Source organism: Adiantum capillus-veneris, chromosome 8, assembly GCF_014529385.1.
Source record: "Adiantum capillus-veneris isolate H3 chromosome 8, ASM1452938v2, whole genome shotgun sequence".
NCBI lineage: Eukaryota > Viridiplantae > Streptophyta > Polypodiopsida > Polypodiales > Pteridaceae > Adiantum > Adiantum capillus-veneris.
This window is the reverse complement of record NC_140938.1, coordinates 150,748,005-150,759,020: the sequence shown is the minus strand read 5'-3', so window position 1 is coordinate 150,759,020 and position 11,016 is coordinate 150,748,005.

Sequence of the window (11,016 nt, the reverse complement as noted above, 5' to 3'; positions counted from 1 at the left end):
CAAAAAATGCAAAAAAAACGCAAGAAATGCTAACTGTGTGACTAATGCTAACTGTGTGCAAACAGAAAAACAGAATTTTGCTGACTGTCTAACTAATACTAAATGTACGCAGTAGAAAAATAGAAAATGCAAACTGTGCGCAATAGAAAAACAGAATTAACAACTTGCAGAAAAAATACGCCTTCCTCTCCCTCTTCTTTCCTACTGCAAACCACTCATACAAGAAGCACAAAGTGCCTCTTGGGCTTAGTGCAGGGCTATTCCCCGGCAGCGACGCCAAAAATGTGCGCTCCTTGCCGCACTGTCAAAGCAAGGGACTTGCCGATACACCGTGTGCGAGCCGCAGACGGCTCCAAGCACACAACTAGTTTAACTAGTAAGTTCAAAGAGGGCAATGGTGTGTCACTCACCGCCTTATGCTCCTGCCGTAGAGGATTCCTCGCCGCGAAGAAGAGGAAGACACCGCTACGTCGCGCTCAACCACCTCGCCGCCGTCGTGCCGCCGCAACGCTCGATCGCACACACACTCTCACTCTCTCTCTCTCTCTCTCTCTCTCTCTCTCTCTCTCTCTCACGCGCACACACACAAGGAGATGGTGAAGGAGAAGGTGGAGATGGAGCAAGAGCAGCTTCTATTGCACAATGAGAGAATGACTCAATTTTAAGTTTAATTGGCTTTTATGTGAGCTCACCCCATTCACACTTGGACGCCCATGCTTAGCCAACTAACCTTAGCATGTTCGTGTTAAAGTGCGCCTCTCATCGGCGATCACTCTACCTTTCTCTATTAAACCGACAAGCCCGGTGCCTGACTCTACTTAAATAAATAATACGATTACGGTATCCGTCGTAAGCGATAGGATGTCCGTGAGCCACAAGGGTTAACAAAACCTAAGTCTCTCTTTTCCTTCCAAAGGGGCAAAGACGGCGTCCTGCTTGCTCCCTTTCTCCCTTTGGCCAAAGAAATTGTTCTTTTTTTTTTCTTCCTTAAGACCAAGCCTTCAATTTTTCAAAGAGGCTTTCATAGCAGCGACAGCTGGGTATAACTCTCACTTAAGGTTCTTTTGTTTCATTTCCCTTTTTAACTTTGGAGTTTCACCCCCTTTATTTAGCCTTTACAAATAGTAACCAAGGGTTTTTTTTAAACCCACGTTCCCCATATCGCCTGTGCTCTGTACACTGATTCCCGAGCTACAAAAAGATATTGAAAGCTGTCGATCCGGAGTCTGAACTTGCCGACTATGCCACACTTGAACCTTGTCGAGGCTGCAAATCGGGGTTGCAAAAATCAAGAAAATCACTTGGTGCAGCCTTGCTGACAATTGTCGTCAAATTCCCACGTATGGAAACTCGATCACTGCAACTCCGATTGTTGAGCCGTTAATTTTTTTTAAACTTCACGTAACATGATCCACCCTCTAGAGCCGGGTCGGAGCTCAAAACCCATCGTATGGCGTGTCTTTTGATGCTGCCAAGTGGGCACACACTCGACCCACGGCTAATTTTCAACTGGCCATAACTTGCTTGTCTGAGCTTCAAAGGCCAATCCAAAAAGACCGGCATGCTCCACAATTCTAGCTTTACGCGTGTTTCAGTGATTCCAATTGTCACCACCTGTCTGTACCTACCCTGCCCGTCGGGGATCTGCAAAGAATTCTATCTTCGAACAATCATAACTTTCACACTGGGACTCCGTTTGAGGAGCCATCTAGAGCAAATTGCAGAGCATCTCGAAGACCATATTCTAGAGCACCAAATCAGCATTTTGGCACCTTTACTTGTCACCCCAATTGGACCATTTTTTAGTCTTTTTGGCCTAAAAAAACCACTTTAGACATACATTTCTGCTGCCACTGGTTTATCGAGAACTTTCCCACCTGCTTTAGCTCGCTGCCATGCACTTGCTGGCATCCATAGCACTGCTTGTCACCCTTCCTGGCACGAACAAACTTTGGCTACACCATCATTGCCCACCCCCCTGTTGAACATTCATGTTCAACCAAAAGTAGCTTTATTGAACTTGAAACTTGCAACACTCTGCAAACACTCAAGCACACTGAAAAATACACCACCATATGTACAATATGTATAATATGTACAAAACTGTATATCTGTTACTCTTGAGCCCTTTCAAATGGGTTGCCCAACCCCCCTGGTCACAATCTGACTTACGTCGGGCACCACTCCCCTATCAAAGTACAGCTTGAGCCGTACACCATTTACCCTGTGCTGCCTGAGAAGCTTACCATTGGCTCTCACCAATTGATAGGTCCCATTCGAAAAGGCCTTTTGCACTTTGTATGGACCTGTCCATTTCTTTTTGAACTTCTTCTGGAAGGTGAAGTCCAAGTAGCTTTCATACTTCATTACTAGGTCCCCTTCTTCTATCTTTTTTTCTCGCAGACTCTCATTAACTTTGGCCATTCGCCTTTCCCGCTGCTTCATGTAGTAGTCTGCTACTGCCTCTCTATCCATTTGCAATGCCTCAAGGTCGACAATCCTATCTTGTAAGACAACTTGTGGAGTGGCATCGATGCGCCACATACCTTTCAAAGGACCCAATTGTGCATGCACTGGCCGCACTGCCTCCTTACCATAAACCAATTCAAATGGAGTAAAGTTGGTCGGCACTTTGTAGGACGTCCTGTAGGCCCATAGACACTTCTCTAGATTGATCTCCCATTCTATCTCCTGCTTATACGCATACTTCCTGAGCATTTTGATGATTTGTCCATTGGCACTCTCCACAAGACCATTGCATTGGGGATGATAAGGCGAGGAAAACCAATGCTGAATCTTTAGTTTCTCCACCAATGCCTGCATAAGCTTGCTTCTGAATCCTTGACCTCTATCAGAAATGAGTACCCACGGCACTCCAAAACGACAACAAATGTTATCGAAAACAAAGTGGGCCACAACCTGTGCATTTACCTCCTTCACAGCTTTGGCCTCGACCCACCTGGTGAGGTAGTTGATGGCTACCACAACATATTTCTTGCCACTTGTAGACTTAGAGAGTGGACCGATGGCATCCAAACCCCACTTCTCGAAAGCATTCTGAGCAATAGTGGCTCCTTGTGACTCAGCTACCAAACGTCTCTCTTCTATAGTCTGACATTCATGGCAGATCTTGCACCAATAGTGCACATCCTTCACCACTAAAGGCCACCAAAGGCCTGCTCTCAACACTCGAAACAATACTTGACCTTTCCACTGGTGTCCTCTCTCCTCATGACATTGCTCTAGCACCAAGTTAATCTCCTCTTTATAGAGCGCTCTCCTTAGCACCCTGTCTGTGCCGTAGGTCATCAGGTCTTCACCTACTAACGTAAATTTGCAAGCTTTTTGAACTATCCTCCTCCTCTATAGTTTAGACAAACCTTGAGTACACTGCCGTGTATTCAAAAAATCTTCCACTTCCTTCAATGACTCCCTACTTGTGTATGTGGCCGGGGACACATATATACCTGTGATATGTACATGCACCTTACTGCTTGCTAGCTGGTCTGTCTCTTGGTTGTGCTCTCTCTTCACATGTTTGAATTGGATCTCCCTAAAGGACTTCAATAACTTTTTGATGGCAAAGAACCAATGTTTTAAGGAATCACGCTTTACCTGCTATTGGCCTAGCAATTGCTTGATGACCAATAATGCATCACCTTTGACCACCAACCTAGAAACATCGAACTCGACGCATTGTTTCAAACCTAAAAGAGGGCGAGATATTCTGCTTCATTGTTGGTATGAACATCCTCCAAATCATAGGCTTTTGAGAAGATTACCTTGCCGTGTGGATCGTGTATCACCACACCTCCACCAACTTTCTTTATTACCCTTCTATATGCACCCTTTAACCACATGGTAAAAGCTCCGACCAGGTCTGGCTTCTCTCTCGCTTCATCTCGTACTACTCTTGGATAATTGGCAAATCCACGGCTTTGTTGACCAAAATGTCCACCGAATGGGACCGATTTGTATGGTCGATCTTGAACTCGAACTCGAATTCCTTCAACTCTATCACCCCCTTCATGATCCGCTTCCCTGGCTTTAAGTGCAACACTACCTCCGACAATAAATTATTGGCCGTTAGCACAAAAAACTTTCGCACGATGAGATACACCTTAAGCTTCTTGCAGGCAAAAACTAAGGCAATCACCCACTTTTCGGCTTCAATGTAGGTTGCCTCCCCAGGACTTATCACCCTGCTTTCAAAATAAATAGGTTTATAGCTCCTTCCCACCTTTTGCAATAGTACTGCCCCAATGGCTACAGTGCCTACCGTCATGGCAACATAGAAATCATCTTCATGATTGGGAGGACACACCGTAGGCAGTTGACACAAGATTTCTTTCACCCTGTCAAAAGCTACTTGAGCCTCTTCATCCCATTTAAAACCATGCACCAACTGCGCCCTCTTTTGAAGGGGGTACTGCGACAACATCCAAAAAAAACCTTGACAGATACTTCAGCCTATGCACGAACGACGCCAAAGCCTGTGCACTGGGAGGAGGCTCTATCAAGACTAGAGCCTTGACCTTTTCTAGATCCGCTTCAATCCCATTTTGTGACACCACATGGCCCACCGATGATGCTTGAGGCTATGCTAATCTGCACTTCTTGGGGTTTAACTGGCCTCCCTCTTCATCCAGTCTTTGAAAACACAATCGTAGCTTTGACAAATGATCTGCCCTTGAGCTATAACATCCAATGTCATCCATGAAAACTCTAATGAACCTGCCCAAATAGGGACCAAACACCCTATTCATCCAGTCTTGGAAGGTGGCATAGGCATTCACCAAACCAAACGGCATCCTGATAGGCAAAGCAACCCCATGGAGATATGAATGTCGTCTTCAGCTGGTCTTCAAGAGCAATCCCTATTTGAAACTAACTTGAAAACCCATCCATAATGGCATACCTCTCATGGCCAGCCACCTGATTCAAATTCTCATCCTGAAACGGCAATGGGTAGTGATTCCTCTTGGTTGCAGCATTCAATGGTTTATAATCGACACACACCCGCCATCTCCCATTCTTTTTAGGAGTGATAACCACCGGGGAAACTCACTCTGGTTTCTTTACGGGGTATATAATACCTACATCCAATAATTGATTGATCTCCTGCCAAAGGTCTTCCTTTTGTATTTCACCCAATCTCCTTAGCTTCTGCGCCTTAGGTTTGTATCCTTCCTTGAGGGATATTTTGTGCTCAACTTGGTTCCTCTCACATCTTTATACTCCTTTGCAAATAGGTTTGGAAAAGATGCACACAACTGGACATAACTTTCTTTCTCCTTGGTCAAGTCTCCACTTAGCATGTTGACCACCTCTTCAGTACCCATGGCATGCACCTGTGCTTGCACCCCCTCTTTTGCACAAGGTTCTTCCATAGTGACCCCAAACAAGTCAGAATCAATCTTGAGCATAGTATCCTCGCTTTCTTCTTCGTCTGTATCTGTATAGCCCTCATCATAGGCTGTTTCAGTCTCGTACTCATAGCTGGTGGTGTCCCCTTCGTCTCTCGCTGCCATAGGATGAAAATGGCTTTCCTTGGTCTTCAGATCCAGCACCACTTGTCTTCCTTTCTCTTTATCAGGTAAGGTTAACACTTTGTTTTCCCAATCCTGTTTGGCACCTATTGCCAGCAGCCACGGCCTACCCAAGATGATAGGATATGCATTATCCCCAGCTTTGATCACAAAGAAGTCGATCAAGAACTCTATGCCCATCACTTTCACTCTTACATCCTGGGCCATGCCCAAACACCTAGCTTTAGCATGGTTAGCCATCCTCATGCGTACATTTGATTTAGCTACTGCTTTGACACCTGTTTCCTTCATAGCAACCTTCGTCATGACGCAAACCTGTGCTCCACCGTCTATATAGGCCTGAACGTGCATTCCTTTTTCAATGACCGCATCCACTAGAGAAAGGACATCAGTCGGGCTACCCACTCTTAATGCCATGTTTTGTATTGCATGCACATTTCCCTTAGCCTTTGGTAGCCTCGTGCTGACACTGGTAGACCACTGTCTTTGTAGCTGGGGATTCAAAGCCAACAACTGACCAAAAGTAATGTTAGCCTTTTGATTTTGAACATCGCTTACCACATCGTATTCTGGGTAGCCACGCCCTAGCTGAAAGTCTGCTTGCTTGATATTGTGACGTCTCTTCTTCTTGCTAGTTCCCGACTGCTCCTTGCCTTCGTACACTTTCTCTTTACCTTTACGGGCCCTCGTCTCCCGCTCGATTTCTGTCTCCCTTTCCATCCTTGCTCTTTTGTTGGACAAAACTTCAGCATCCTACTTATGCACTCCGATGATATTCACCCTAGGGACTTCACCACCATCCGGAGGGCTGGCTACACTTGATTCTCAACTACCTGCTCCCTCGGGCCATTGAGTTGTTCTTGGCGTCTACCTCTACCAAACAACAGATAAATACCACCTCTTTCTCTTAGCGGATGAGGAAAATCCGACCGCAATTGTAACACTGGCCTGGTAGTGGCCTTGCCCTGCCCCTTGCTCCTCTTGGTTGACCTCTATCCATCACGCTTAGCCGCAATTCTTGCATTTGCTCAGACAAATCGTGCACGGTTTGCACCTAGTTCTATGGCACAATAGCTATACCTCGGTTTGTCTGGTTCTCATCATGAACCACATCTCTCAGACCTTAAGGTTGGACCACTGCTTCATAACCCGACATGCCTTGTTTGATCTTCTTTTTTATTTTCTTGCTTTTTGCTTTTGCGATGGCCACTGCACTATTGTAGTTTTCTGGGCTCTCAAAATCCACTTTCTTCCCCACTTGAGGATGCAGGCATGCCATGAATTTATCGAGCTTGAAGTAGTCACCATTGGCCAATTGCATGGCACCCGCTAACTCTGCCCATCACACTTCAAAACGATCCAAAAACAAACTAAACTCTTCACTTACATCCTGTTTGAGTGCCTTCAGTTTGGCATCCATCTCAATTGGGGACGCCTCTTTGCAAAAATCATGTAGGAAACGCGCCCGCAAAGCCAGCCAAGCATGCCTCGGCTCACCTTCCAAAGATTCGTACCATACCTTTTCCTTCCCGCGCATCACCAAAGGAAATGTCTGCATCTTGCTGTCCTCGTTCGACATACGCAACGACAGCATATACAGCTCAAAATCTGCAACCCACTCATCAGGATTTTCTTCACCTGTAAAAATTGGTCCATAGCTTTGAGACACCATGTCGACCAACACCAGAAACTACTTCTCTTCACTTAATTGGGAGTAATCAGTGTACTCCTCCGTGGGGACACCAAAAGATAGAGAGGGGGAATGGGAAACACTCCCATCACATAGACAAAGGCCTCACTATAGCTCAGGGCACTCACAACACCCCTATCCTCTCAAACACACCTTCAAAACACGCACTACTTGCTAGCAAAGCTCCACCTGCACGTCACCTAATCACACACACCCTTAGCAGTACCACAATCGAACACACCCATGCCACAATGCTCAATCCTTGTCTTTCAACACAGACAACACCTCCCTCTCTCCCCCTCTACAAATTCACACACCGATGGCTCGAGGCACACACACACACACTCGTACGTGACACCACAAATTGCACAAGAGCATAAGACAAGAGCAAGGGGGAAGGGGGAATTGACTCCAAGAAGCGAGCAATGTTCCTACACTTTACTCAAGATGATCTAGTACAACCGGCTCCATCGGCACAACCTCGACGAGCACCCAAAAAACCAGACCTCGATAGCTTTCATTGATGTCGTCTTGATGGTGGAGACTCTTCCTTTGCTTCCTTGCTGCCAAGCACAGGCAAAAGCTTCCTCTCCTTGATCTTTGTTTCCTCCTCTATCAACCAAAATCCCTTGAGCATACCCCGAAAAAAAACCTCTCCCCAAGCTTTTTCTCGTTCCCTTGCAAAAAAAAACTCCTTTTTCCAAAAATAACTAATTCTCTCTTTTCCTTCCAAAAGGGGCAACAACGGCGCTGTCGTTGCTCCCTTTCTCCGTTTGGCCAAAGAAATTGTTTTTTTTTTCCCTCCTTAAGACCAAACCTTCAATTTTTCAAAGAGGCTTTCACAACGCTTCTTTTGTTTCATTTCTCTTTTTAGCTTTGGAGTTTCACCCCCTTTATTTAGCCTTTACAAATAATAACTAAGGGGTTTTTTTAAACCCACGTTCTCCATATCGGGGGTGCTCTATGTACTAATTCCCGAGCGGTAAAAAGATATTGAAGATTGCCGATCTGGAGTCCGAATTTACCTACCTATGCCACACTTGAACCTTGCTGAGGCCGCAAATCGGGGTTGCAAAAATCAAAAAAATCACCTGGTACTGCCTTGCTGGCAATTGTTGTCAAATTCCCACCTAGGGAAACTCTATCATCGCAACTCCGATTGTTGAGCTGTTAATTTTTTGTAAACTTCATGTAACATGATCCACCCTCCAGAACCTGGTCGAAGCTCAAAACCCATCGAATGGCATGTCTTTTGATGCTGCCAAGTGGGCACACACTCAACCCTCGGCTAATTTTCAACTGGCCATAACTTGCCCGTCTGAGCTCCAAAGGCCAATCCGAAAAAACCAGCATGCTCCACAGTTCTAGCTTTACGCGTGTTTTCAGTGATTGCAATTTTCACCACCTGTCTGTACCTACCTTGCCCGTCGGGGATCTGCAAAGAATTCCATCTTTGGACAATCATAAGTTTCACACCAGGACTTCGTTTGAGGAGACATTTGGACCAAACTTGCAGAGCATCTTGAAGACCATATTCTAGAGCACCAAATCATCATTTTGGGGACCTTTACTGGTCACCCTAATTGGACCATTTTTGAGTCTTTTTGGCCTAAAAAACCGCTTTGGACATACATTTCTGCTGCCACTGGTTTACGGAGGACTTTCCTACTTGCTTAAGCTCGCCGCCATGCACCTGCTGGCATCCATAGCACTGCTTTTCACCCTTCCTGGCACGGACCAAGTTTGGCTACACCAACGTAGGCTTGAGGTTCTTTACCTCTACACAAATGCATGGAGAATGTAAAAGTATGGTTTATGCATTGCAGTCCTTTGTAGAAGATACTTATGACAATGAATGGCTATTGATTGAAAAATACTTTACACTAAAAAATCAGGATGGCTGGACCGATCAAGAGTTTAAGCGAATTCGTAGGAAGGCTTATTGGTATTTCTTGCAAGATGGGCTTTTATGGAAGCATCCAAAGAAACGAAGAGGAACCCCTCAAGGAGTGGTTTGTGATAGGGTAATACAACTCCAACTACTTAAGGAATTCCATGAGTCATTATGGGTAGGTCACATGAGAGTTTGGGCCACTTTTGCTAAAATCAAAGATCGATGTTGGTGGAAGGGAATGTATAAAGATGTGGTACACTTTGTTTAAACTTGTAATGTATGTCAAATGTACTCAAATGTAAAGCACCATGGTGGGTTACATCCAATATATCCAGTGTGTAGGCATTTCAAATGGGTACTCAATTTGATTAAAATGCTTACATGATTATGGAAAATGAGGTACATTGTGCTTGCAAGGGAAGATTTGACAAACCAGGTTGAAGGGAGGGCTTTGTTTTTACTTTAGATGTGATATACAGATATGGATGTGTTGGTAAAATTACTACAGATAGAAGAGAACTGGATGCTAATGAGGCAAGAGAATTTTTAGTCGTCTAGGTATTAAGTTATCTATGACTACCGCATATAACCTGGAAGGAAATGGTAAAGGTGAGAGGGGACATCCCCCCATTAAAGGCATTGGTTAAAGCATACAAAGGATGTATTGGTGATTGGCCTCGAGTGCTACCATATGCTTTATGGGCTGACCGTACCACACACAGTACTGTTACATGGTTCATGCCATTAAAGCTGATGTGTGGTCAAAAACTTGCTATGCCTCTTGAGGAGACAATAGCTTCATGGAATATATTGCCTTGGGATACAAAGATGAGCAGAGAAAATTTACTTGCCCATTTAAAGAACAAAGATGCTTTTGACAAACGACATAGGCTAAGACCAAACACTATTCAAGAAGGAGATTGCATTCTTATTTAAGATAGCAGTTTAGATAATACTTGTTTATGGTAGCAGTTTAGATAATCGGTACACAGCTATGCAAAAAATGGTTAAGCAGTGGTTTGGCCCTATGTGGTTAAACATGCTTTTCCTAATGCTAGCTACATGGACATCACAGAGTTAAAGGTCCCAATTGCTGGTAAATGTGACAAACTGTATAGAAAAAGGAAATGAAGTTTTATAGGAGGTGGGTTGTGAGCTGGTTTGACCACCTCAATCGGTGTGCCATTTGTGAATTTTGGAGCCTCGCTAGGTTTTTTATGTTGATTATATGGTATATGAAGGTCATGGGAGTTGATGGCACGTCAAACAAAAATTAGAGGGCCAAGTTATGGAAGGATGAAGATGGTGGCAATTGCTAGCTTAAGGTTGCGAGACTATTTTTAGAGGTTTTGGTTGCCTCGGTTTGGGGGCCTAACAAAATTGAGGGGCATCAGGGCCATCATGGAAGGTAGCCCAGGAAGATGATCTTTTAGCAAGATTTTGTGGCTCGGGGAGAGGAGCTTTGTGCTTCAATTGGTGAGCTCAGGAACAAGGGTGAAAAAATCAAATTTTCAAGGCTTTTATTGGATTTGTGGAGGGAATTAAAGGGCCAGTCGACGAGCGACCACCACATGGACAATAATAATCCCACATACGCAGATGCATTGGAGAGATGCATGCTTCATATACGGCATTGTGATGAGTTCATTGGCATCACATGAGGGAGCGTGAGCCCCTTGAGCTCATGGCCATGACACTCTTCTTTGTACGTTTACTTACTTGGAATGTGAATAAAGATGTCCACCTGTCCTATATTGGATTGCAACGAAATAAAGATGGGAAATAACAATAAGCAACCCAATACAATATCATCCTCGCTTTCAATGTCAATCCTTTAGTATTACAACATGCATGGCTTCCACTCTTATAAATTTGGTAGAAAC